Source organism: Hyla sarda, unplaced genomic scaffold (assembly GCF_029499605.1).
Source record: "Hyla sarda isolate aHylSar1 unplaced genomic scaffold, aHylSar1.hap1 scaffold_1307, whole genome shotgun sequence".
Lineage (NCBI taxonomy): Eukaryota > Metazoa > Chordata > Amphibia > Anura > Hylidae > Hyla > Hyla sarda.
In genome coordinates this window covers 1-27,110 of record NW_026607931.1, presented here as the reverse complement: position 1 = coordinate 27,110, position 27,110 = coordinate 1, and the positions used below count along the sequence as shown (strand labels likewise).

The window sequence follows — 27,110 nt, the reverse complement described above, 5'->3', positions numbered from 1 at the left end:
CAAGGCGTGAAGCTGTCAACGGCCATCCTAAGCTGAACGCGCCTGCTCTCGTCAGATCGCAGACTGCTACCCAGCTTAGGGCCTGGTAAGTACCAGCATGGGAGACTGGCTGGGAATCCCGGGTGCAGTTAACATTTTAATCTGTTGCCGCCTTCCGCACCGATTCGGAAAAGGATTTATTGATGCTTAAATCCACAATATACAGGGTGCGAAGCTGTCAACGGCCATCCTAAGCCTGAACGTGCCTGCTCTCCTCAGATCGCAGACTGCTGCCCGGCAGTTACCGGCATGGGAGACTGGCTGGCAATCCAAGGTGCCATTGACATTTTGCTCTGTTGCCGCCTTCCTCTCCGATTAAAAAAATATTTATTGATGTTTAAATCCACAATATACAAGGCGTGAAGATGTCAACGGCCATCCTAAGCTGAACGCGCCTGCTCTCGTCAGATCGCAGACTGCTACCCAGCTTAGGGCCCAGTAAGTACCGGCATGGGAGACTGGCTGGGAATCCCGGGTGCAGTTGACATTTTTCTCTGTTGCCGCCTTCCGCTCCGATTCCGAAAAGAATTTATTGATGCTTAAATCCACAGTATACAAGGTGTGAAGCTGTCGACGGCCATCCTAAGCTTAACGCGCCTGCTCTCGTCAGATCGCAGACTGGTACAGATCTTAGGGCCCGGTAAGTACCGGCATGGGACACTGGCTGGGAATCCCGGCTGCCGTTGACATTTTGCTCTGTTTCCGCCTTCCGTTCCGATTCCGAAAAGGATTTATTGATGCTTAAATCCACAGTATACAAAGTGTTAAGCTGTCAATGGCCATCCTAAGCTGAACGCGCCTGCTCTCGTCAGATCGCAGACTGCTACCCAGCTTAGGGCCTGGTAAGTACCAGCATGGGAGACTGGCTGGGAATCCCGGGTGCAGTTGACATTTTAATCTGTTGCCGCCTTCCGCTCCGATTCGGAAAAGGATTTATTGATGCTTAAATGCACAGTATAAAGGGCGTGAAGCTGTCAACGGCCATCCTAAGCTGAACGTGCCTGCTCTCATCAGAACGCAGACTGCTACCCAGCTTAGGGCCCGTTAAGTACCAGCATGGGAGACTGGCTGGGAATCCCAGGTGTTGTTGACATTTTGCTCTGTAGCCGCCTTCCGCTCCGATTCCGAAAAGGATTTATTGATGCTTAAATCCACAGTATACAGGGTGTGAAGCCGTCTACGGCTATCCTAAGCTGAATGTACCTGTTCTTGTCAGATCGCAGACTGCTGCCCGGCAAGTACGGGCATGGGAGACTGGCTGGCAATCCAAGGTGCTATTGACATTTTGCTCTGTTGCCGCCTTCCTCTCCGATTCCGAAAAGGATTTATTGATGCTTAAATGCACAGTATAAAAAGCATGAAGCTGTCAATGGCCATCCAAAGCTGAACGCGCCTGCTCTCGTCAGATCGCAGACTGCTACGCAGCCTAGGGCCCGGTAAGTACTGGCATGGGAGACTGGCTGGGAATCCCGGGTGCCGTTGACATTTTGCTCTATTGCTGCCTTCCGCTCCGATTCCGAAAAGAATTTATTGATGCTTAAATCCACAATATACAGGGTGTGAAGCCGTCTACGGCTATCCTAAGCTGAATGCGCCTGTTCTTGTCAGATCGCAGACTGCTGCCCGGCAAGTACGGGCATGGGAGACTGGCTCGCAATCCAAGGTGCTATTGACATTTTGATCTGTTGCCGCCTTCCTCTCCGATTAAAAAAAATATTTATTGATGCTTAAATCCACAGTATACAAGGCGTGAAGATGTCAACGGCCATCCTAAGCTGAACGCGCCTGCTCTCGTCAGATCGCAGACTGCTACCCAGCTTAGGGCCCGGTAAGTACTGGCATGTGAGACTGGCTGGTAATCCCGGGTGCCGTTGATATTTTGCTCTATTGCTGCCTTCCGCTCCGATTCCGAAAAGAATTTATTGATGCTTAAATCCACAGTATACAAGGTGTGAAGCTGTCGACGGCCATCCTAAGCTTAACGCGCCTGCTCTCGTCAGATCGCAGACTGGTACAGATCTTAGGGCCCGGTAAGTACCAGCATGGGACACTGGCTGGGAATCCCGGCTGCCGTTGACATTTTGCTCTGTTGCCGCCTTCCGTTCCAATTCCGAAAAGGATTTATTGATGCCTAAATGCACAGTATAAAGGGCGAGAAGCTGTCAACGGCCATCCTAAGCTGAACGCGCCTGTTCTCGTCAGATCGCAGACTGCTACCCAGCTTCGGGCCTGGTAAGTACCAGCAAGGGAGACTGGCTGGGAATCCCGGGTGCAGTTGACATTTTGCTCTGTTTCTGCTCCGATTCCGAAAATTATTTATTGATGCTTAAATCCACAGTATACAAAGTGTGAAGCTGTCAACGGCCATCCTAAGCTGAACGCGCCTGCTCTCGGCAGATCGCAGACTGCTACCCAGCTTAGGTCCTGGTAAGTACCAGCATGGGAGACTGGCTGGGAATCCCGGGTGCAGTTGACTTTTTAATATGTTGACGCCTTCCGCTCCGATTCGGAAAAGGATTTATTGATGCTTAAATCCACAATATGCAGGGTGTAAAGCTGTCAACGGCCATCCTAAGCCTGAACGTGCCTGCTTTCCTCAGATCGCAGACTGCTGCCCGGCAGTTACCGGCATGGGAGACTGGCTGGCAATCCAAGGTGCCATTGACATTTTGCTCTGTTGCCGCCTTCCTCTCCGATGAAAAAAATATTTATTGATGCTTAAATCCACAATATACAAGGCGTGAAGATGTCAACGGCCATCCTAAGCTGAACGCGCCTGCTCTCGTCAGATCGCAGACTGCTACCCAGCTAAGGGCCGAGTAAGTACCGGCATGGGAGACTGGCTGGGAATCCCGGGTGCAGTTGACATTTTGCTCTGTTGCCGCCTTCCGTTCCGATTCCGAAAAGAATTTATTGATGCTTAAATCCACAGTATACAAGGTGTGAAGCTGTCGACAGCCATCCTAAGCTTAACGCGCCTGCTCTCGTCAGATAGCAGACTGGTACAGATCTTAGGGCCCGGTAAGTACCGGCATGGGACACTGGCTGGGAATCCCGGCTGCCGTTGACATTTTGCTCTGTTGCCGCCTTCCGTTCCGATTCCGAAAAGGATTTATTGATGCTTAAATGCACAGTATACAAAGTGTGAAGCTGTCAACGGCCATCCTAAGCTGAACGCACCTGCTCTCGTCAGAACGCAGACTGCTACCCAGCTTAGGGCCCGGTAAGTACCAGCATGGGAGACTGGCTGGGAATCTCAGGTGTTGTTGACATTTTGCTCTGTAGCTCTGTAGACATTTTGCTCCGATTCCGAAAAGGATTTATTGATGCTTAAATCCACAATATACAGGGTGTGAAGTCGTCTACGGCTATCCTAAGCTGAATGCGCCTGTTCTTGTCAGATCGCAGACTGCTGCCCGGCAAGTACGGGCATGGGTGACTGGCTGGCAATCCAAGGTGCTATTGACATTTTGATCTGTTGCCGCCTTCCTCTCCGATTAAAAAAAATATTTATTGATGCTTAAATCCACAGTATACAAGGCGTGAAGATGTCAACGGCCATCCTAAGCTGAACGCGCCTGCTCTCGTCAGATCGCAGACTGGTACAGATCTTAGGGCCCGGTAAGTACCGGCATGGGACACTGGCTGGGAATCCCGGGTGCAGTTGACATTTTAATCTGTTGCCGCCTTACGCTCCGATTCGGAAAAGGATTTATTGATGCTTAAATGCACAGTATAAAGGGCGTGAAGCTGTCAACGGCCATCCTAAGCTGAACGCGCCTGCTCTCGTCAGATCGCAGACTGCTACCCAGCTTAGGGCCCGGTAAGTACCAGCATGGGAGACTGGCTGGGAATCCCAGGTGTCGTTGACATTTTGCTCTGTTGCCGCCTTACGCTCCGATTCCGAAAAGGATTTATTGATGCTTAAATCCACAGTATATAGGGTGTGAAGTTGTCTACGGCCATCCTAAGCTGAATGTGCCTGTTCTCGTCAGATCGCAGACTGCTACCCTGCTTCGGGCCTGATAAGTACCAGCATGGGAGACTGGCTGGGAATCCCGGGTGCAGTTGACATTTTGCTCTGTTTCTGCTCCGATTCCGAAAATTATTTATTGATGCTTAAATCCACAGTATACAAAGTGTGAAGCTGTCAACGGCCATCCAAAGCTAAATGCACCTGCTCTCGTCAGATCGCAGACTGCTACCCAGCTTAGGGCCCGGTAAGTACCAGCATGGGAGACTGGCTGGGAATCCCGGGTGCAGTTGACATTTTAGTCTGTTCCCGCCTTCCGCTCAGATTCGGAAAAGGATTTATTGATGCTTAAATGCACAATAAACAGGGTGTGAAGCTGTCAACGGCCATCCTAAGCCTGAACGTGCCTGCTCTCCTCAGATCGCAGACTGCTGCCCGGCAGTTACCGGCATGGGAGACTGGCTGGCAATCCAAGGTGCCATTGACATTTTGCTCTGTTGCCGCCGATTAAAAAAATATTTATTGATGCTTAAATCCACAATATACAACGCGTGAAGATGTCAACGGCCATCCTAAGCTGAACGCGCCTGCTCTCGTCAGATCGCAGACTGCTACCCAGCTTAGGGCCCAGTAAGTACCGGCATGTGAGACTGGCTGGGAATCCCGGGTGCAGTTGACATTTTGCTCTGTTGCCGCCTTCCGCTCCGATTCCGAAAAGAATTTATTGATGCTTAAATCCACAGTATACAAGGTGTGAAGCTGTCGACGGCCATCCTAAACTTAACGCGCCTGCTCTCGTCAGATCGCAGACTGGTACAGATCTTAGGGCCCGGTATGTACCGGCATGGGACACTGGCTGGGAATCCCGGCTGCCGCTGACATTTTGCTCTGTTGCCGCCTTCCGTTCCGATTCCGAAAAGGATTTATTGATGCTTAAATCCACAGTATACAGGGTGTGAAGATGTCTACGGCCATCCTAAGCTGAATGTGACTGTTCTCGTCAGATCGCAGACTGCTACCCAGCTTCGGGCCTGGTAAGTACCAGCATGGGAGACTGGCTGGGAATCCCGGGTGCAGTTGACATTTTGCTCTGTTTCTGCTCCGATTCCGAAAATTATTTATTGATGCTTAAATCCACAGTATACAAAGTGTGAAGCTGTCAACGGCCATCCTAAGCTGATCGCGCCTGCTCTCGCCAGATCGCAGACTGCTACCCAGCTTAGGGCCCGGTAAGTACCAGCATGGGAGACTGGCTGGGAATCTCAGGTGTTGTTGACATGTAGCTCTGTAGACATTTTGCTTTGATTCCGAAAAGGATTTATTGATGCTTAAATCCACAATATACAGGGTGTGAAGCCGTCTACGGCTATCCTAAGCTGAATGCGCCTGTTCTTGTCAGATCGCAGACTGCTGCCCGGCAAGTACGGGCATGGGAGACTGGCTGGCAATCCAAGGTGCTATTGACATTTTGATCTGTTGCCGCCTTCCTCTCTGATTAAAAAAAATATTTATTGATGCTTAAATCCACAGTATACAAGGCATGAAGATGTCAACGGCCATCCTAAGCTGAACGCGCCTTCTCTCGTCAGATCGCAGACTGCTACCCAGCTTAGGGCCCGGTAAGTACTGGCATGGGAGACTGGCTGGGAATCCCGGGTGCCGTTGATATTTTGCTCTATTGCTGCCTTCCGCTCCGATTCCGAAAAGAATTTATTGATGCTTAAATCCACAGTATACAAGGTGTGAAGCTGTCGACGGCCATCCTAAGCTTAACGCGCCTGCTCTCGTCAGATCGCAGACTGGTACAGATCTTAGGGCCCGGTAAGTACCGGCATGGGACACTGGCTGGGAATCCCGGCTGCCGGCGACATTTTGCTCTGTTGCCGCCTTCCGTTCCAATTCCGAAAAGGATTTATTGATGCCTAAATGCACAGTATAAAGGGCGAGAAGATGTCAACGGCCATCCTAAGCTGAACGCGCCTGTTCTCGTCAGATCGCAGACTGCTACCCTCCTTCGGGCCTGGTAAGTACCAGCAAGGGAGACTGGCTGGGAATCCCGGGTGCAGTTGACATTTTGCTCTGTTTCTGCTCAGATTCCGAAAATTATTTATTGATGCTTAAATCCACAGTATACAAAGTGTGAAGCTGTCAACGGCCATCCTAAGCTGAACGCGCCTGCTCTCGTCAGATCGCAGACTGCTACCCAGCTTAGGTCCTGGTAAGTACCAGCATGGGAGACTGGCTGGGAATCCCGGGTGCAGTTGACATTGTAATCTAATGCCGCCTTCCGCTCCGATTCGGAAAAGGATTTATTGATGCTTAAATTCACAATATACAGGGTGTGAAGCTGTCAACGGCCATCCTAAGCCTGAACATGCCTGCTCTCCTCAGATCGCAGACTGCTGCCCGGCAGTTACCGGCATGGGAGACTGGCTGGCAATCCAAGGTGCCATTGACATTTTGCTCTGTTGCCGCCTTCCTTTCCGATTAAAAAAAAAATTTATTGATGCTTAAATCCACAATATACAAGGCATGAAGATGTCAACGGCCATCCTAAGCTGAACGCGCCTGCTCTCGTCAGATCGCAGACTGCTACCCAGCTTAGGGCCCGGTAAGTACCGGCATGGGAGACTGGCTGGGAATCCCGGGTGCAGTTGACATTTTGCTCTGTTGCCGCCTTCCGTTTCGATTCCGAAAAGGATTTATTGATGCTTAAATGCACAGTATAAAAAGCATGAAGCTGTCAATGGCCATCCTAAGCTGAACGCGCCTGCTCTCGTCAGATCGAAGACTGCTACCCAGCTTAGGGCCCGGTAAGTACTGGCATGGGAGACTGGCTGGGAATCCCGCTTGACATTTAGCTCTATTGCTGCCTTCCGCTCCGATTCCGAAAATAATTTATTGATGCTTAAATCCACAGTATACAAGGTGTGAAGCTGTCGACGGCCATCCTAAGCTTAACGCGCCTGCTCTCGTCAGATCGCAGACTGGTACAGATCTTAGGGCCCAGTAAGTACTGGCATGGGACACTGGCTGGGAATCCCGGCTGCCGTTGACATTTTGCTCTGTTGCCGCCTTCCGTTCCGGTTCCGATTCCGAAAAGGATTTATTGATGCTTAAATGCACAGTATACAAAGTGTGAAGCTGTCAACGGCCATCCTAAGCTGAACGCGCCTGCTCTCGTCAGATCGCAGACTGCTACCCAGCTTAGGGCCTGGTAAGTACCAGCATGGGAGACTGGCTGGGAATCCCGGGTGCAGTTGACATTTTAATCTGTTGCCGCCTTCCGCTCCGATTCGGAAAAGGATTTATTGATGCTTAAATGGACAGTATAAAGGGCGTGAAGCTGTTAACGGCCATCCTAAGCTGAACGCGCCTGCTCTCGTCAGATCGCAGACTGCTACCCAGCTTAGGGCCCGGTAAGTACCAGCATGGGAGACTGGCTGGGAATCTCAGGTGTTGTTGACATTTTGCTCTGTTGCTCTGTAGACATTTTGCTCCGATTCCGAAAAGGATTTATTGATGCTTAAATCCACAATATACAGGGTGTGAAGCCGTCTACGGCTATCCTAAGCTGAATGCGCCTGTTCTTGTCAGATCGCAGACTGCTGCCCGGCAAGTACGGGCATGGGAGACTGGCTGGCAATCCAAGGTGCTATTGACATTTTGATCTGTTGCCGCCTTCCTCTCCGATTAAAAAAAATATTTATTGATGCTTAAATCCACAGTATACAAGGCATTAAGATGTCAACGGCCATCCTAAGCTGAACGCGCCTGCTCTCGTCAGATAGCAGACTGCTACCCAGCTTAGGGCCCGGTAAGTACTGGCATGGGAGACTGGCTGGGAATCCCGGGTGCCGTTGATATTTTGCTCTATTGCTGCCTTCCGCTCCGATTCCGAAAATAATTTATTGATGCTTAAATCCACAGTATACAAGGTGTGAAGCTGTCGACGGCCATCCTAAGCTTAACGCGCCTGCTCTCGTCAGATCGCAGACTGGTACAGATCTTAGGGCCCGGTAAGTACCGGCATGGGACACTGGCTGGGAATCCCGGCTGCCATTGACATTTTGCTCTGTTGCCGCCTCCCTTTCCAATTCCGAAAAGGATTTATTGATGCCTAAATGCACAGTATAAAGGGCGAGAAGCTGTCAACGGCCATCCTAAGCTGAACGCGCCTGCTCTCGACAGATCGCAGACTGCTACCCAGCTTAGGGCCTGGTAAGTACCAGCATGGGAGACTGGCTGGGAATCCCAGGTGTCGTTGACATTTTGCTCTGTTGCCGCCTTCCGCTCCGATTCCGAAAAGGATTTATTGATGCTTAAATCCACAGTATACAGGGTGTGAAGACGTCTACGGCCATCCTAAGCTGAATGCGCCTGTTCTCGTCAGATCGCAGACTGCTACCCAGCTTAGGGCCTGGTGAGTACCAGCATGGGAGACTGGCTGGGAATCCCGGGTGCAGTTGACATTTTAATCTGTTGCCGCCTTCCGCTCCGATTCGGAAAAGGATTTATTGATGCTTAAATCCACAATATACAGGGTGTGAAGCTGTCAACGGCCATCCTAAGCCTAAACGTGCCTGCTCTCCTCAGATCGCAGACTGCTGCCCGGCAGTTATCGGCATGGGAGACTGGCTGGCAATCCAAGGTGCCATTGACATTTTGCTCTGTTGCCGCCTTCCTCTCCGATTAATAAAAATATGTATGGATGCTTAAATCCACAATATACAAGGCGTGAAGCTGTCAACGTCCATCCTAAGCTGAACGTGCCTGCTCTCGTCAGATCGCAGACTGCTACCCAGCTTAGGGCCTGGTAAGTACCAGCATGGGAGACTGGCTGGGAATCCCGGGTGCAGTTGACATTTTAATCTGTTGCCGCCTTCCGCTCCGATTCGGAAAAGGATTTATTGATGCTTAAATGCACAGTATAAAGGGCATGAAGCTGTCAACGGCCATCCTAAGCTGAACGCGCCTGCTCTCGTCAGATCGCAGACTGCTACCCAGCTTAGGGCCCGGTAAGTACCAGCATGGGAGACTGGCTGGGAATCCCAGGTGTCGTTGACATTTTGCTCTGTTGCCGCCTTACGCTCCGATTCCGAAAAGGATTTATTGATGCTTAAATCCACAGTATACAGGGTGTGAAGATGTCTACGGCCATCCTAAGCTGAATGCGACTGTTCTCGTCAGATCGCAGACTGCTACCCAGCTTCGGGCCTGGTAAGTACCAGCATGGGAGACTGGCTGGGAATCCCGGGTGCAGTTGACATTTTGCTCTGTTTCTGCTCCGATTCCAAAAATTATTTATTGATGCTTAAATCCACAGTATACAAAGTGTGAAGCTGTCAACGGCCATACTAAGCTGAACGCGCCTGCTTTCGTCTGATCGCAGACTGCTACCCAGCTTAGAGCCTTGTAAGTACCAGCATGGGAGACTGGCTGGGAATCCCGGGTGCAGTTGACATTTTAATCTGTTGCCGCCTTCCCCTCCGATTCGGAAAAGGATTTATTGATGCTTAAATCCACAATATACAGGGTGTGAAGCAGTCAACAGCCATCCTAAGCCTGAACGTGCCTGCTCTCCTCAGATCGCAGACTGCTGCCCGGCAGTTACCGGCATGGGAGACTGGCTGGCAATCCAAGGTGCCATTGACATTTTGCTCTGTTGCCGCCTTCCTCTCCGATTAAAAAAATATTTATTGATGCTTAAATCCACAATATACAAGGCGTGAAGATGTCAACGGCCATCCTAAGCTGAATGCGCCTGCTTTCGTCAGATCGCAGACTTCTACCCAGCTTAGGGCCCAGTAAGTACCGGCATGGGACACTGGCTGGGAATCCCGGCTGCCGTTGACATTTTGCTCTGTTGCCGCCTTCCGTTCCAATTCCGAAAAGGATTTATTGATGCCTAAATGCACAGTATAAAGGGCGAGAAGCTGTCAACGGCCATCCTAAGCTTAACGCGCCTGCTCTCGTCAGATCGCAGACTGGTACAGATCTTAGGGCCCGGTAAGTACCGGCATGGGACACTGGCTGGGACTCCCGGCTGCCGTTGACATTTTGCTCTGTTGCCGCCTTCCGTTCCGATTCCGAAAAGGTTTTATTGATGCTTAAATGCACAGTATACAAAGTGTGAAGCTGTCAACGGCCATCCTAAGCTGAACGCGCCTGCTCTCGTCAGATCGCAGACTGCTACCCAGCTTAGGGCCCGGTAAGTACCAGCCTGGGAGACTGGCTGGGAATCTCAGGTGTTGTTGACATTTTGCTCTGTAGCTCTGTAGACATTTTGCTCCGATTCCGAAAAGGATTTATTGATGCTTAAATCCACAATATACAGGGTGTGAAGCCGTCTACGGCTATCCTAAGCTGAATGCGCCTGTTCTTGTCAGATCGCAGACTGCTGCCCGGCAAGTACGGGCATGGGAGACTGGCTCGCAATCCAAGGTGCTATTGACATTTTGATCTGTTGCCGCCTTCCTCTCCGATTAAAAAAAATATTTATTGATGCTTAAATCCACAGTATACAAGGCGTGAAGATGTCAACGGCCATCCTAAGCTGAACGCGCCTGCTCTCGTCAGATCGCAGACTGCTACCCAGCTTAGGGCCCGGTAAGTACTGGCATGTGAGACTGGCTGGTAATCCCGGGTGCCGTTGATATTTTGCTCTATTGCTGCCTTCCGCTCCGATTCCGAAAATAATTTATTGATGCTTAAATCCACAGTATACAAGGTGTGAAGCTGTCGACGGCCATCCTAAGCTTAACGCGCCTGCTCTCGTCAGATCGCAGACTGGTACAGATCTTAGGGCCCGGTAAGTACCGGCATGGGACACTGGCTGGGAATCCCGGCTGCCGTTGACATTTTGCTCTGTTGCCGCCTTCCGTTCCAATTCCGAAAAGGATTTATTGATGCCTAAATGCACAGTATAAAGGGCGAGAAGCTGTCAACGGCCATCCTAAGCTGAACGCGCCTGTTCTCGTCAGATCGCAGACTGCTACCCAGCTTCGGGCCTGGTAAGTACCAGCAAGGGAGACTGGCTGGGAATCCCGGGTGCAGTTGACATTTTGCTCTGTTTCTGCTCCGATTCCGAAAATTATTTATTGATGCTTAAATCCACAGTATACAAAGTGTGAAGCTGTCAACGGCCATCCTAAGCTGAACGCGCCTGCTCTCGTCAGATCGCAGACTGCTACCCAGCTTAGGTCCTGGTAAGTACCAGCATGGGAGACTGGCTGGGAATCCCGGGTGCAGTTGACTTTTTAATATGTTGCCGCCTTCCGCTCCGATTCGGAAAATGATTTATTGATGCTTAAATCCACAATATACAGGGTGTAAAGCTGTCAACGGCCATCCTAAGCCTGAACGTGCCTGCTTTCCTCAGATCGCAGACTGCTGCCCGGCAGTTACCGGCATGGGAGACTGGCTGGCAATCCAAGGTGCCATTGACATTTTGCTCTGTTGCCGCCTTCCTCTCCGATGAAAAAAATATTTATTGATGCTTAAATCCACAATATACAAGGCGTGAAGATGTCAACGGCCATCCTAAGCTGAACGCGCCTGCTCTCGTCAGATCGCAGACTGCTACCCAGCTTAGGGCCCAGTAAGTACCGGCATGGGAGACTGGCTGGGAATCCCGGGTGCAGTTGACATTTTTCTCTGTTGCCGCCTTCCGCTCCGATTCCGAAAATAATTTATTGATGCTTAAATCCACAGTATACAAGGTGTGAAGCTGTCGACGGCCATCCTAAGCTTAACGCGCCTGCTCTCGTCAGATCGCAGACTGGTACAGATCTTAGGGCCCGGTAAGTACCGGCATGGGACACTGGCTGGGAATCCCGGCTGCCGTTGACATTTTGCTCTGTTGCCGCCTTCCGTTCCGATTCCGAAAAGGATTTATTGATGCTTAAATGCACAGTATACAAAGTGTGAAGCTGTCAACAGCCATCCTAAGCTGAACGCGCCTGCTCTCATCAGATCGCAGACTGCTACCCAGCTAAGGGCCCAGTAAGTACCGGCATGGGAGACTGGCTGGGAATCCCGGGTGCAGTTGACATTTTGCTCTGTTGCCGCCTTCCGTTCCGATTCCGAAAAGAATTTATTGATGCTTAAATCCACAGTATACAAGGTGTGAAGCTGTCGACAGCCATCCTAAGCTTAACGCGCCTGCTCTCGTCAGATAGCAGACTGGTACAGATCTTAGGGCCCGGTAAGTACCGGCATGGGACACTGGCTGGGAATCCCGGCTGCCGTTGACATTTTGCTTTGTTGCCGCCTTCCGTTCCGATTCCGAAAAGGATTTATTGATGCTTAAATGCACAGTATACAAAGTGTGAAGCTGTCAACGGCCATCCTAAGCTGAACGCACCTGCTCTCGTCAGATCGCAGACTGCTACCCAGCTTAGGGCCCGGTAAGTACCAGCATGGGAGACTGGCTGGGAATCTCAGGTGTTGTTGACATTTTGCTCTGTAGCTCTGTAGACATTTTGCTCCGATTCCGAAAAGGATTTATTGATGCTTAAATCCACAATATACAGGGTGTGAAGTCGTCTACGGCTATCCTAAGCTGAATGCGCCTGTTCTTGTCAGATCGCAGACTGCTGCCCGGCAAGTACGGGCATGGGTGACTGGCTGGCAATCCAAGGTGCTATTGACATTTTGATCTGTTGCCGCCTTCCTCTCCGATTAAAAAAAATATTTATTGATGCTTAAATCCACAGTATACAAGGCGTGAAGATGTCAACGGCCATCCTAAGCTGAACGCGCCTGCTCTCGTCAGATCGCAGACTGGTACAGATCTTAGGGCCCGGTAAGTACCGGCATGGGACACTGGCTGGGAATCCCGGGTGCAGTTGACATTTTAATCTGTTGCCGCCTTACGCTCCGATTCGGAAAAGGATTTATTGATGCTTAAATGCACAGTATAAAGGGCGTGAAGCTGTCAACGGCCATCCTAAGCTGAACGCGCCTGCTCTCGTCAGATCGCAGACTGCTACCCAGCTTAGGGCCCGGTAAGTACCAGCATGGGAGACTGGCTGGGAATCCCAGGTGTCGTTGACATTTTGCTCTGTTGCCGCATTACGCTCCGATTCCGAAAAGGATTTATTGATGCTTAAATCCACAGTATACAGGGTGTGAAGTTGTCTACGGCCATCCTAAGCTGAATGTTCCTGTTCTCGTCAGATCGCAGACTGCTACCCTGCTTCGGGCCTGATAAGTACCAGCATGGGAGACTGGCTGGGAATCCCGGGTGCAGTTGACATTTTGCTCTGTTTCTGCTCCGATTCCGAAAATTATTTATTGATGCTTAAATCCACAGTATACAAAGTGTGAAGCTGTCAACGGCCATCCTAAGCTAAATGCACCTGCTCTCGTCAGATCGCAGACTGCTACCCAGCTTAGGGCCTGGTAAGTACCAGCATGGGAGACTGGCTGGGAATCCCGGGTGCAGTTGACATTTTATTCTGTTGCCGCCTTCCGCTCAGAGTCGGAAAAGGATTTATTGATGCTTAAATGCACAATAAACAGGGTGTGAAGCTGTCAACGGCCATCCTAAGCCTGAACGTGCCTGCTCTCCTCAGATCGCAGACTGCTGCCCGGCAGTTACCGGCATGGGAGACTGGCTGGCAATCCAAGGTGCCATTGACATTTTGCTCTGTTGCCGCCGATTAAAAAAATATTTATTGATGCTTAAATCCACAATATACAAGGTGTGAAGATGTCAACGGCCATCCTAAGCTGAACGCGCCTGCTCTCGTCAGATCGCAGACTGCTACCCAGCTTAGGGCCCAGTAAGTACCGGCATGGGAGACTGGCTGGGAATCCCGGGTGCAGTTGACATTTTGCTCTGTTGCCGCCTTCCGCTCCGATTCCGAAAAGAATTTATTGATGCTTAAATCCACAGTATACAAGGTGTGAAGCTGTCGACGGCCATCCTAAACTTAACGCGCCTGCTCTCGTCAGATCGCAGACTGGTACAGATCTTAGGGCCCGGTATGTACCGGCATGGGACACTGGCTGGGAATCCCGGCTGCCGCTGACATTTTGCTCTGTTGCCGCCTTCCGTTCCGATTCCGAAAAGGATTTATTGATGCTTAAATGCACAGTATACAAAGTGTGAAGCTGTCAACGGCCATCCTAAGCTGAACGCGCCTGCTCTCGTCAGATCGCAGACTGCTACCCAGCTTAGGGTCTGGTAAGTACCAGCATGGGAGACTGGCTGGGAATCCCGGGTGCAGTTGACATTTTAATCTGTTGCCGCCTTCCGCTCCGATTCGGAAAAGGATTTATTGATGCTTAAATGCACAGTATAAAGGGCATGGAGCTGTTAATGGCCATCCTAAGCTGAACGCGCCTGCTCTCGTCAGATTGCAGACTGTTACCCAGCTTAGGGCCCGGTAAGTACCAGCATGGGAGACTGGCTGAGAATCTCAGGTGTTGTTGACATTTTGCTCTGTAGCTCTGTAGACATTTTGCTCCGATTCCAAAAAGGATTTATTGATGCTTAAATCCACAATATACAGGGTGTGAAGCCGTCTACGGCTATCCTAAGCTGAATGCGCCTGTTCTTGTCAGATCGCAGACTGCTGCCCGGCAAGTACGGGCATGGGAGACTGGCTGGCAATCCAAGGTGCTATAGACATTTTGATCTGTTGCCGCCTTACTCTCCGATTAAAAAAAATATTTATTGATGCTTAAATCAACAGTATACAAGGCGTGAAGATGTCAACGGCCATCCTAAGCTGAACGCGCCTGCTCTTGTCAGATCGCAGACTGCTTCCCAGCTTAGGGCCCGGTAAGTACTGGCATGGGAGACTGGCTGGGAATCCCAGGTGCCGTTGACATTTTGCTCTATTGCTGCCTTCCGCTCCGATTCCGAAAATAATTTATTGATGCTTAAATCCACAGTATACAAGGTGTGAAGCTGTCGACGGCCATCCTAAGCTTAACGCGCCTGCTCTCGTCAGATCGCAGACTGGTACAGATCTTAGGGCCCGGTAAGTACCGGCATGGGACACTGGCTGGGAATCCCGGCTGCCGTTGACATTTTGCTCTGTTGCCGCCTTCTGTTCCGTTCCGATTCCGAAAAGGTTTTATTGATGCTTAAATGCACAGTATAAAGGGCGAGAAGCTGTCAACGGCCATCCTAAGCTGAACTCGCCTGCTCTCGTCAGATCGCAGACTGCTACACAGCTTAGGGCCCGGTAAGTACCAGCATGGGAGACTGGCTGGGAATCCCAGGTGTCGTTGACATTTTGCTCTGTTGCCGCCTTTCGCTCCGATTCCGAAAAGGATTTATTGATGCTTAAATCCACAGTATACAGGTTGTGAAAATGTCTACGGCCATCCTAAGCTGAATGCGCCTGTTCTTGTCAGATCGCAGACTGCTACCCAGCTTCGGGCCTGGTAAGTGTCGGCATGGGAGGCTGGCTGGGAATCCTGGGAGCAGTTGAAATTTTGCTCTGTTTCTGCTCCGATTCCGAAAATTATTTATTGATGCTTAAATCCACAGTATACAAAGTGTGAAGCTGTCAACGGCCATACTAAGCTGAACGCGCCTGCTTTCGTCTGATCGCAGACTGCTACCCAGCTTAGAGCCTTGTAAGTACCAGCATGGGAGACTGGCTGGGAATCCCGGGTGCAGTTGACATTTTAATCTGTTGCCGCCTTCCGCTCCGATTCGGAAAAGGATTTATTGATGCTTAAATCCACAATATACAGGGTGTGAAGCTGTCAACGGCCATCCTAAGCCTAAACGTGCCTGCTCTCCTCAGATCGCAGACTGCTGCCCGGCAGTTATCGGCATGGGAGACTGGCTGGCAATCCAAGGTGCCATTGACATTTTGCTCTGTTGCCGCCTTCCTCTCCGATTAATAAAAATATGTATGGATGCTTAAATCCACAATATACAAGGCGTGAAGCTGTCAACGTCCATCCTAAGCTGAACGTGCCTGCTCTCGTCAGATCGCAGACTGCTACCCAGCTTAGGGCCTGGTAAGTACCAGCATGGGAGACTGGCTGGGAATCCCGGGTGCAGTTGACATTTTAATCTGTTGCCGCCTTCCGCTCCGATTCGGAAAAGGATTTATTGATGCTTAAATGCACAGTATAAAGGGCATGAAGCTGTCAACGGCCATCCTAAGCTGAACGCGCCTGCTCTCGTCAGATCGCAGACTGCTACCCAGCTTAGGGCCCGGTAAGTACCAGCATGGGAGACTGGCTGGGAATCCCAGGTGTCGTTGACATTTTGCTCTGTTGCCGCCTTACGCTCCGATTCCGAAAAGGATTTATTGATGCTTAAATCCACAGTATACAGGGTGTGAAGATGTCTACGGCCATCCTAAGCTGAATGCGACTGTTCTCGTCAGATCGCAGACTGCTACCCAGCTTCGGGCCTGGTAAGTACCAGCATGGGAGACTGGCTGGGAATCCCGGGTGCAGTTGACATTTTGCTCTGTTTCTGCTCCGATTCCAAAAATTATTTATTGATGCTTAAATCCACAGTATACAAAGTGTGAAGCTGTCAACGGCCATACTAAGCTGAACGCGCCTGCTTTCGTCTGATCGCAGACTGCTACCCAGCTTAGAGCCTTGTAAGTACCAGCATGGGAGACTGGCTGGGAATCCCGGGTGCAGTTGACATTTTAATCTGTTGCCGCCTTCCCCTCCGATTCGGAAAAGGATTTATTGATGCTTAAATCCACAATATACAGGGTGTGAAGCAGTCAACAGCCATCCTAAGCCTGAACGTGCCTGCTCTCCTCAGATCGCAGACTGCTGCCCGGCAGTTACCGGCATGGGAGACTGGCTGGCAATCCAAGGTGCCATTGACATTTTGCTCTGTTGCCGCCTTCCTCTCCGATTAAAAAAATATTTATTGATGCTTAAATCCACAATATACAAGGCGTGAAGATGTCAACGGCCATCCTAAGCTGAATGCGCCTGCTTTCGTCAGATCGCAGACTTCTACCCAGCTTAGGGCCCAGTAAGTACCGGCATGGGACACTGGCTGGGAATCCCGGCTGCCGTTGACATTTTGCTCTGTTGCCGCCTTCCGTTCCAATTCCGAAAAGGATTTATTGATGCCTAAATGCACAGTATAAAGGGCGAGAAGCTGTCAACGGCCATCCTAAGCTTAACGCGCCTGCTCTCGTCAGATCGCAGACTGGTACAGATCTTAGGGCCCGGTAAGTACCGGCATGGGACACTGGCTGGGACTCCCGGCTGCCGTTGACATTTTGCTCTGTTGCCGCCTTCCGTTCCGATTCCGAAAAGGTTTTATTGATGCTTAAATGCACAGTATACAAAGTGTGAAGCTGTCAACGGCCATCCTAAGCTGAACGCGCCTGCTCTCGTCAGATCGCAGACTGCTACCCAGCTTAGGGCCCGGTAAGTACCAGCCTGGGAGACTGGCTGGGAATCTCAGGTGTTGTTGACATTTTGCTCTGTAGCTCTGTAGACATTTTGCTCCGATTCCGAAAAGGATTTATTGATGCTTAAATCCACAATATACAGGGTGTGAAGCCGTCTACGGCTATCCTAAGCTGAATGCGCCTGTTCTTGTCAGATCGCAGACTGCTGCCCGGCAAGTACGGGCATGGGAGACTGGCTCGCAATCCAAGGTGCTATTGACATTTTGATCTGTTGCCGCCTTCCTCTCCGATTAAAAAAAATATTTATTGATGCTTAAATCCACAGTATACAAGGCGTGAAGATGTCAACGGCCATCCTAAGCTGAACGCGCCTGCTCTCGTCAGATCGCAGACTGCTACCCAGCTTAGGGCCCGGTAAGTACTGGCATGTGAGACTGGCTGGTAATCCCGGGTGCCGTTGATATTTTGCTCTATTGCTGCCTTCCGCTCCGATTCCGAAAATAATTTATTGATGCTTAAATCCACAGTATACAAGGTGTGAAGCTGTCGACGGCCATCCTAAGCTTAACGCGCCTGCTCTCGTCAGATCGCAGACTGGTACAGATCTTAGGGCCCGGTAAGTACCGGCATGGGACACTGGCTGGGAATCCCGGCTGCCGTTGACATTTTGCTCTGTTGCCGCCTTCCGTTCCAATTCCGAAAAGGATTTATTGATGCCTAAATGCACAGTATAAAGGGCGAGAAGCTGTCAACGGCCATCCTAAGCTGAACGCGCCTGTTCTCGTCAGATCGCAGACTGCTACCCAGCTTCGGGCCTGGTAAGTACCAGCAAGGGAGACTGGCTGGGAATCCCGGGTGCAGTTGACATTTTGCTCTGTTTCTGCTCCGATTCCGAAAATTATTTATTGATGCTTAAATCCACAGTATACAAAGTGTGAAGCTGTCAACGGCCATCCTAAGCTGAACGCGCCTGCTCTCGTCAGATCGCAGACTGCTACCCAGCTTAGGTCCTGGTAAGTACCAGCATGGGAGACTGGCTGGGAATCCCGGGTGCAGTTGACTTTTTAATATGTTGCCGCCTTCCGCTCCGATTCGGAAAATGATTTATTGATGCTTAAATCCACAATATACAGGGTGTAAAGCTGTCAACGGCCATCCTAAGCCTGAACGTGCCTGCTTTCCTCAGATCGCAGACTGCTGCCCGGCAGTTACCGGCATGGGAGACTGGCTGGCAATCCAAGGTGCCATTGACATTTTGCTCTGTTGCCGCCTTCCTCTCCGATGAAAAAAATATTTATTGATGCTTAAATCCACAATATACAAGGCGTGAAGATGTCAACGGCCATCCTAAGCTGAACGCGCCTGCTCTCGTCAGATCGCAGACTGCTACCCAGCTTAGGGCCCAGTAAGTACCGGCATGGGAGACTGGCTGGGAATCCCGGGTGCAGTTGACATTTTTCTCTGTTGCCGCCTTCCGCTCCGATTCCGAAAATAATTTATTGATGCTTAACCCCTTAAGGACACATGACGTACTGGAACGTCATGTGTCCACTCCCGATCTATAACGCGGGGCCACGGCGTGGCCCCGCGTCATAGCGGGTCGGGCCCGGCCTCTAACAACGGCCGGGACCCGTGGCTAATAGCGCGCGGCATTGATCGCTGTGCCGCGCGCTATTAACCCTTTAGACGCGGCGTTCAAAGTTGAACGCCGCGTCTAAAGTGAAACCGAAAGCATCCCGGCTAGCTCAGTGGGCTGTTCGGGATAGCCGCGGTGAAATCGCGGCATCCCGAACAGCTGACAGGACAGCGGGAGGGCCCCTACCTGCCTCCTCGCTGTCCGATCGCCGAATGACTGCTCAGTGCCTGAGATCCAGGCATGAGCAGTCATCCGGCAGAATCGTTGATCACTGGTTTCTTATGAGAAACCAGTGATCAACATAGAAGATCAGTGTGTGCAGTGTTATAGGTCCCTATGGGACCTATAACACTGCAAAAAAAAAGTGAAAAAAAAAAGTGAATAAACATCATTTAACTCCTCCCCTATTAAAAGTTTGAATCACCCCCCTTTTCCAATAAAAAAAAAAACACAGTGTAAATAAAAATAAAAATAAACATATGTGGTATCACCGCGTGCGGAAATGTCCGAATTATAAAAATATATCATTAATTAAACCGCTCGGTCAATGGCGTGCGCGCAAAAAAATTCCAAAGTCCAAAATAGTGCATTTTTGGTCACTTTTTATATCATTTAAAAATGAATAAAAAGTGATCAATAAGTCCTATCAATGCAAAAATGGTACCGTTAAAAACTTCAGATCACGGCGCAAAAAATGAGCCCTCATACCGCCCCATACACGGAAAAATAAAAAAGTTATAGGGGTCAGAAGATGACAATTTTAAACGTATTAATTTTCCTGCATGTAGTTATGATTTTTTCCAGAAGTCCGACAAAATCAAACCTATATAAGTAGGGTATCATTTTAATCGTATGGACCTACAGAATACATATCAGGTGTCATTTTTACCGAAAAATGTACTACGTAGAAACGGAAGCCCCCAAAAGTTACAAAACAGCGTTTTTTTTTTCAATTTTGTCGCACAATGATTTTTTTTCCCGCTTCACCATAGATTTTTGGGCAAAATGACTGACGTCATTACAAAGTAGAATTGGTGGCGCAAAAAATAAGCCATCATATGGATTTTTAGGTGTAAATTTGAAAGAGTTATGATTTTTTAAAGGCAAGGAGCAAAAAACGAAAATGCAAAAACGGAAAAACCTCCGGTCCTTAAGGGGTTAAATCCACAGTATACAAGGTGTGAAGCTGTCGACGGCCATCCTAAGCTTAACGCGCCTGCTCTCGTCAGATCGCAGACTGGTACAGATCTTAGGGCCCGGTAAGTACCGGCATGGGACACTGGCTGGGAATCCCGGCTGCCGTTGACATTTTGCTCTGTTGCCGCCTTCCGTTCCGATTCCGAAAAGGATTTATTGATGCTTAAATGCACAGTATACAAAGTGTGAAGCTGTCAACAGCCATCCTAAGCTGAACGCGCCTGCTCTCATCAGATCGCAGACTGCTACCCAGCTAAGGGCCCAGTAAGTACCGGCATGGGAGACTGGCTGGGAATCCCGGGTGCAGTTGACATTTTGCTCTGTTGCCGCCTTCCGTTCCGATTCCGAAAAGAATTTATTGATGCTTAAATCCACAGTATACAAGGTGTGAAGCTGTCGACAGCCATCCTAAGCTTAACGCGCCTGCTCTCGTCAGATAGCAGACTGGTACAGATCTTAGGGCCCGGTAAGTACCGGCATGGGACACTGGCTGGGAATCCCGGCTGCCGTTGACATTTTGCTTTGTTGCCGCCTTCCGTTCCGATTCCGAAAAGGATTTATTGATGCTTAAATGCACAGTATACAAAGTGTGAAGCTGTCAACGGCCATCCTAAGCTGAACGCACCTGCTCTCGTCAGATCGCAGACTGCTACCCAGCTTAGGGCCCGGTAAGTACCAGCATGGGAGACTGGCTGGGAATCTCAGGTGTTGTTGACATTTTGCTCTGTAGCTCTGTAGACATTTTGCTCCGATTCCGAAAAGGATTTATTGATGCTTAAATCCACAATATACAGGGTGTGAAGTCGTCTACGGCTATCCTAAGCTGAATGCGCCTGTTCTTGTCAGATCGCAGACTGCTGCCCGGCAAGTACGGGCATGGGTGACTGGCTGGCAATCCAAGGTGCTATTGACATTTTGATCTGTTGCCGCCTTCCTCTCCGATTAAAAAAAATATTTATTGATGCTTAAATCCACAGTATACAAGGCGTGAAGATGTCAACGGCCATCCTAAGCTGAACGCGCCTGCTCTCGTCAGATCGCAGACTGGTACAGATCTTAGGGCCCGGTAAGTACCGGCATGGGACACTGGCTGGGAATCCCGGGTGCAGTTGACATTTTAATCTGTTGCCGCCTTACGCTCCGATTCGGAAAAGGATTTATTGATGCTTAAATGCACAGTATAAAGGGCGTGAAGCTGTCAACGGCCATCCTAAGCTGAACGCGCCTGCTCTCGTCAGATCGCAGACTGCTACCCAGCTTAGGGCCCGGTAAGTACCAGCATGGGAGACTGGCTGGGAATCCCAGGTGTCGTTGACATTTTGCTCTGTTGCCGCATTACGCTCCGATTCCGAAAAGGATTTATTGATGCTTAAATCCACAGTATACAGGGTGTGAAGTTGTCTACGGCCATCCTAAGCTGAATGTTCCTGTTCTCGTCAGATCGCAGACTGCTACCCTGCTTCGGGCCTGATAAGTACCAGCATGGGAGACTGGCTGGGAATCCCGGGTGCAGTTGACATTTTGCTCTGTTTCTGCTCCGATTCCGAAAATTATTTATTGATGCTTAAATCCACAGTATACAAAGTGTGAAGCTGTCAACGGCCATCCTAAGCTAAATGCACCTGCTCTCGTCAGATCGCAGACTGCTACCCAGCTTAGGGCCTGGTAAGTACCAGCATGGGAGACTGGCTGGGAATCCCGGGTGCAGTTGACATTTTATTCTGTTGCCGCCTTCCGCTCAGATTCGGAAAAGGATTTATTGATGCTTAAATGCACAATAAACAGGGTGTGAAGCTGTCAACGGCCATCCTAAGCCTGAACGTGCCTGCTCTCCTCAGATCGCAGACTGCTGCCCGGCAGTTACCGGCATGGGAGACTGGCTGGCAATCCAAGGTGCCATTGACATTTTGCTCTGTTGCCGCCGATTAAAAAAATATTTATTGATGCTTAAATCCACAATATACAAGGTGTGAAGATGTCAACGGCCATCCTAAGCTGAACGCGCCTGCTCTCGTCAGATCGCAGACTGCTACCCAGCTTAGGGCCCAGTAAGTACCGGCATGGGAGACTGGCTGGGAATCCCGGGTGCAGTTGACATTTTGCTCTGTTGCCGCCTTCCGCTCCGATTCCGAAAAGAATTTATTGATGCTTAAATCCACAGTATACAAGGTGTGAAGCTGTCGACGGCCATCCTAAACTTAACGCGCCTGCTCTCGTCAGATCGCAGACTGGTACAGATCTTAGGGCCCGGTATGTACCGGCATGGGACACTGGCTGGGAATCCCGGCTGCCGCTGACATTTTGCTCTGTTGCCGCCTTCCGTTCCGATTCCGAAAAGGATTTATTGATGCTTAAATGCACAGTATACAAAGTGTGAAGCTGTCAACGGCCATCCTAAGCTGAACGCGCCTGCTCTCGTCAGATCGCAGACTGCTACCCAGCTTAGGGTCTGGTAAGTACCAGCATGGGAGACTGGCTGGGAATCCCGGGTGCAGTTGACATTTTAATCTGTTGCCGCCTTCCGCTCCGATTCGGAAAAGGATTTATTGATGCTTAAATGCACAGTATAAAGGGCATGGAGCTGTTAATGGCCATCCTAAGCTGAACGCGCCTGCTCTCGTCAGATTGCAGACTGTTACCCAGCTTAGGGCCCGGTAAGTACCAGCATGGGAGACTGGCTGAGAATCTCAGGTGTTGTTGACATTTTGCTCTGTAGCTCTGTAGACATTTTGCTCCGATTCCAAAAAGGATTTATTGATGCTTAAATCCACAATATACAGGGTGTGAAGCCGTCTACGGCTATCCTAAGCTGAATGCGCCTGTTCTTGTCAGATCGCAGACTGCTGCCCGGCAAGTACGGGCATGGGAGACTGGCTGGCAATCCAAGGTGCTATAGACATTTTGATCTGTTGCCGCCTTACTCTCCGATTAAAAAAAATATTTATTGATGCTTAAATCAACAGTATACAAGGCGTGAAGATGTCAACGGCCATCCTAAGCTGAACGCGCCTGCTCTTGTCAGATCGCAGACTGCTTCCCAGCTTAGGGCCCGGTAAGTACTGGCATGGGAGACTGGCTGGGAATCCCAGGTGCCGTTGACATTTTGCTCTATTGCTGCCTTCCGCTCCGATTCCGAAAATAATTTATTGATGCTTAAATCCACAGTATACAAGGTGTGAAGCTGTCGACGGCCATCCTAAGCTTAACGCGCCTGCTCTCGTCAGATCGCAGACTGGTACAGATCTTAGGGCCCGGTAAGTACCGGCATGGGACACTGGCTGGGAATCCCGGCTGCCGTTGACATTTTGCTCTGTTGCCGCCTTCTGTTCCGTTCCGATTCCGAAAAGGTTTTATTGATGCTTAAATGCACAGTATAAAGGGCGAGAAGCTGTCAACGGCCATCCTAAGCTGAACTCGCCTGCTCTCGTCAGATCGCAGACTGCTACACAGCTTAGGGCCCGGTAAGTACCAGCATGGGAGACTGGCTGGGAATCCCAGGTGTCGTTGACATTTTGCTCTGTTGCCGCCTTTCGCTCCGATTCCGAAAAGGATTTATTGATGCTTAAATCCACAGTATACAGGTTGTGAAAATGTCTACGGCCATCCTAAGCTGAATGCGCCTGTTCTTGTCAGATCGCAGACTGCTACCCAGCTTCGGGTCTGGTAAGTGTCGGCATGGGAGGCTGGCTGGGAATCCTGGGAGCAGTTGAAATTTTGCTCTGTTTCTGCTCCGATTCCGAAAATTATTTATTGATGCTTAAATCCACAGTATACAAAATGTGAAGCGTACAACGGCCATCCTAAGCTGAACACGCCTGCTCTCGTCAGATCGCAGACTGCTACCCAGCTTAGGGCCCAGTAAGTACCAGCATGGGAGACTGGCTGGGAATCCCAGGTGTTGTTGACATTTTGCTCTGTAACCGCCTTCCGCTTCGATTCCGAAAAGGATTTATTGATGCTTAAATCCACAGTATACAGGGTGTGAAGCCGTCTACGGCTATCCTAAGCTGAATGTGCCTGTTCTTTTTAGATCGCAGACTGCTGCCCGGCAAGTACGGGCATGGGTGACTGGCTGGCAATCCAAGGTGCTATTGACATTTTGCTCTGTTGCCGCCTTACTCTCCGATTCCGAAAAGGATTTATTGATGCTTAAATGCACAGTATAAAAAGCATGAAGCTGTCAATGGCCATCCTAAGCTGAACGCGCCTGCTCTCGTCAGAACGCAGACTGCTACCCAGCTTAGGGCCCGGTAAGTACTGGCATGGGAGACTGGCTGGCAATCCAAGGTGCCATTGACATTTTGCTCTGTTGCCACCTTCCTCTCCGATTAAAAAATTATTTATTGATGCTTAAATGCACAGTATACAAAGTGTGAAGCTGTCAACGGCCATCCTAAGCTGAACGCGCCTGCTCTCGTCAGATCGCAGACTGCTACCCAGCTAAGGGCCCAGTAAGTACCGGCATGGGAGACTGGCTGGGAATCCCGGGTGCAGTTGACATTTTGCTCTGTTGCCGCCTTCCGTTCCGATTCCGAAAAGAATTTATTGATGCTTAAATCCACAGTATACAAGGTGTGAAGCTGTCGACGGCCATCCTAAGCTTAACGCGCCTGCTCTCGTCAGATCGCAGACTGGTACAGATCTTAGGGCCCGGTAAGTACCGGCATGGGACACTGGCTGGGAATCCCGGCTGCCGGCGACATTTTGCTCTGTTGCCGCCTTCCGTTCCAATTCCGAAAAGGATTTATTGATGCCTAAATGCACAGTATAAAGGGCGAGAAGCTGTCAACGGCCATCCTAAGCTGAACGCGCCTGTTCTCGTCAGATCGCAGACTGCTACCCTGCTTCGGGCCTGGTAAGTACCAGCAAGGGAGACTGGCTGGGAATCCCGGGTGCAGTTGACATTTTGCTCTGTTTCTGCTCAGATTCCGAAAATTATTTATTGATGCTTAAATCCACAGTATACAAAGTGTGAAGCTGTCAACGGCCATCCTAAGCTGAACGCGCCTGCTCTCGTCAGATCGCAGACTGCTACCCAGCTTAGGTCCTGGTAAGTACCAGCATGGGAGACTGGCTGGGAATCCCAGGTGTCGTTGACATTTTGCTCTGTTGCCGCCTTCCGCTCCGATTCCGAAAAGGATTTATTGATGCTTAAATCCACAGTATACAGGGTGTGAAGACGTCTACGGCCATCCTAAGCTGAATGCGCCTGTTCTCGTCAGATCGCAGACTGCTACCCAGCTTAGAGCCTTGTAAGTACCAGCATGGGAGACTGGCAGGGAATCCCGGGTGCAGTTGACATTTTAATCTGTTGCCGCCTTCCCCTCCGATTCGGAAAAGGATTTATTGATGCTTAAATCCACAATATACAGGGTGTGAAGCTGTCAACAGCCATCCTAAGCCTGAACGTGCCTGCTCTCCTCAGATCGCAGACTGCTGCCCGGCAGTTACCGGCATGGGAGACTGGCTGGCAATCCAAGGTGCCATTGACATTTTGCTCTGTTGCCGCCTTCCTCTCCGATTAAAAAAATATTTATTGATGCTTAAATCCACAATATACAAGGCGTGAAGATGTCAACGGCCATCCTAAGCTGAACGCGCCTGCTCTCGTCAGATCGCAGACTTCTACCCAGCTTAGGGCCCAGTAAGTACCGGCATGGGAGACTAGCTGGGAATCCCGGGTGCAGTTGACATTTTGCTCTGTTGCCGCCTTCCGCTCCGATTCCGAAAAGAATTTATTGATGCTTAAATCCACAGTATACAAGGTGTGAAGCTGTCGACGGCCATCCTAAGCTTAACGCGCCTGCTCTCGTCAGATCGCAGACTGGTACAGATCTTAGGGCCCGGTAAGTACCGGCATGGGACACTGGCTGGGAATCCCGGCTGCCGTTGACATTTTGCTCTGTTGCCGCCTTCCGTTCCGATTCCGAAAAGGTTTATTGATGCTTAAATGCACAGTATACAAAGTGTGAAGCTGTCAACGGCCATCCTAAGCTGAACGCGCCTGCTCTCGTCAGATCGCAGACTGCTACCCAGCTTAGGGCCCGGTAAGTACCAGCATGGGAGACTGGCTGGGAATCTCAGGTGTTGTTGACATTTTGCTCTGTAGCTCTGTAGACATTTTGCTCCGATTCCGAAAAGGATTTATTGATGCTTAAATCCACAATATACAGGGTGTGAAGCCGTCTACGGCTATCCTAAGCTGAATGCGCCTGAACCTCTCCTCAGATCGCAGACTGCTGCCCGGCAAGTACGGGCATGGGAAACTGGCTCGCAATCCAAGGTGCTATTGACATTTTGATCTGTTGCCGCCTTCCTCTCCGATTAAAAAAAATATTTATTGATGCTTAAATCCACAGTATACAAGGCGTGAAGATGTCAACGGCCATCCTAAGCTGAACGCGCCTGCTCTCGTAGCAGAGCAGACTGGTACAGATCTTAGGGCCCGGTAAGTACCGGCATGGGACACTGGCTGGGAATCCCGGCTGCCGTTGACATTTTGCTCTGTTGCCGCCTTCCGTTCCGATTCCGAAAAGGATTTATTGATGCTTAAATGCACAGTATACAAAGTGTGAAGCTGTCAACGGCCATCCTAAGCTGAACGCACCTGCTCTCGTCAGATCGCAGACTGCTACCCAGCTTAGGGCCCGGTAAGTACCAGCATGGGAGACTGGCTGGGAATCTCAGGTGTTGTTGACATTTTGCTCTGTAGCTCTGTAGACATTTTGCTCCGATTCCGAAAAGGATTTATTGATGCTTAAATCCACAATATACAGGGTGTGAAGTCGTCTACGGCTATCCTAAGCTGAATGCGCCTGTTCTTGTCAGATCGCAGACTGCTGCCCGGCAAGTACGGGCATGGGTGACTGGCTGGCAATCCAAGGTGCTATTGACA

The 27,110-nt window shown here is 50.1% G+C and overlaps 19 pseudogenes; all 19 read left to right on the top strand.

Moving 5' to 3' along the window:
- Positions 1-1,012: 1,012 nt before the first annotated feature.
- On the top strand, positions 1,013-1,132 carry LOC130305112 (5S ribosomal RNA; annotated as a pseudogene).
- Positions 1,133-1,404: 272 nt separating this feature from the next.
- On the top strand, positions 1,405-1,524 carry LOC130305069 (5S ribosomal RNA; annotated as a pseudogene).
- Positions 1,525-3,191: 1,667 nt separating this feature from the next.
- Positions 3,192-3,311, top strand: LOC130305066 (5S ribosomal RNA; annotated as a pseudogene).
- A 480-nt stretch (positions 3,312-3,791) lies between these two features.
- LOC130305085 (5S ribosomal RNA) lies at positions 3,792-3,911 on the top strand (annotated as a pseudogene).
- Positions 3,912-6,552: 2,641 nt separating this feature from the next.
- LOC130305080 (5S ribosomal RNA) lies at positions 6,553-6,672 on the top strand (annotated as a pseudogene).
- A 486-nt stretch (positions 6,673-7,158) lies between these two features.
- LOC130305119 (5S ribosomal RNA) lies at positions 7,159-7,278 on the top strand (annotated as a pseudogene).
- Positions 7,279-7,360: 82 nt separating this feature from the next.
- Positions 7,361-7,480, top strand: LOC130305079 (5S ribosomal RNA; annotated as a pseudogene).
- A 682-nt stretch (positions 7,481-8,162) lies between these two features.
- Positions 8,163-8,282, top strand: LOC130305116 (5S ribosomal RNA; annotated as a pseudogene).
- Positions 8,283-8,959: 677 nt separating this feature from the next.
- On the top strand, positions 8,960-9,079 carry LOC130305084 (5S ribosomal RNA; annotated as a pseudogene).
- A 3,270-nt stretch (positions 9,080-12,349) lies between these two features.
- LOC130305095 (5S ribosomal RNA) lies at positions 12,350-12,469 on the top strand (annotated as a pseudogene).
- A 480-nt stretch (positions 12,470-12,949) lies between these two features.
- On the top strand, positions 12,950-13,069 carry LOC130305083 (5S ribosomal RNA; annotated as a pseudogene).
- Positions 13,070-15,142: 2,073 nt separating this feature from the next.
- LOC130305099 (5S ribosomal RNA) lies at positions 15,143-15,262 on the top strand (annotated as a pseudogene).
- Positions 15,263-16,134: 872 nt separating this feature from the next.
- LOC130305082 (5S ribosomal RNA) lies at positions 16,135-16,254 on the top strand (annotated as a pseudogene).
- Positions 16,255-20,812: 4,558 nt separating this feature from the next.
- LOC130305094 (5S ribosomal RNA) lies at positions 20,813-20,932 on the top strand (annotated as a pseudogene).
- A 480-nt stretch (positions 20,933-21,412) lies between these two features.
- Positions 21,413-21,532, top strand: LOC130305081 (5S ribosomal RNA; annotated as a pseudogene).
- Positions 21,533-23,605: 2,073 nt separating this feature from the next.
- LOC130305098 (5S ribosomal RNA) lies at positions 23,606-23,725 on the top strand (annotated as a pseudogene).
- Positions 23,726-25,194: 1,469 nt separating this feature from the next.
- Positions 25,195-25,314, top strand: LOC130305129 (5S ribosomal RNA; annotated as a pseudogene).
- An 877-nt stretch (positions 25,315-26,191) lies between these two features.
- LOC130305109 (5S ribosomal RNA) lies at positions 26,192-26,311 on the top strand (annotated as a pseudogene).
- A 483-nt stretch (positions 26,312-26,794) lies between these two features.
- On the top strand, positions 26,795-26,914 carry LOC130305093 (5S ribosomal RNA; annotated as a pseudogene).
- Positions 26,915-27,110: the final 196 nt, after the last annotated feature.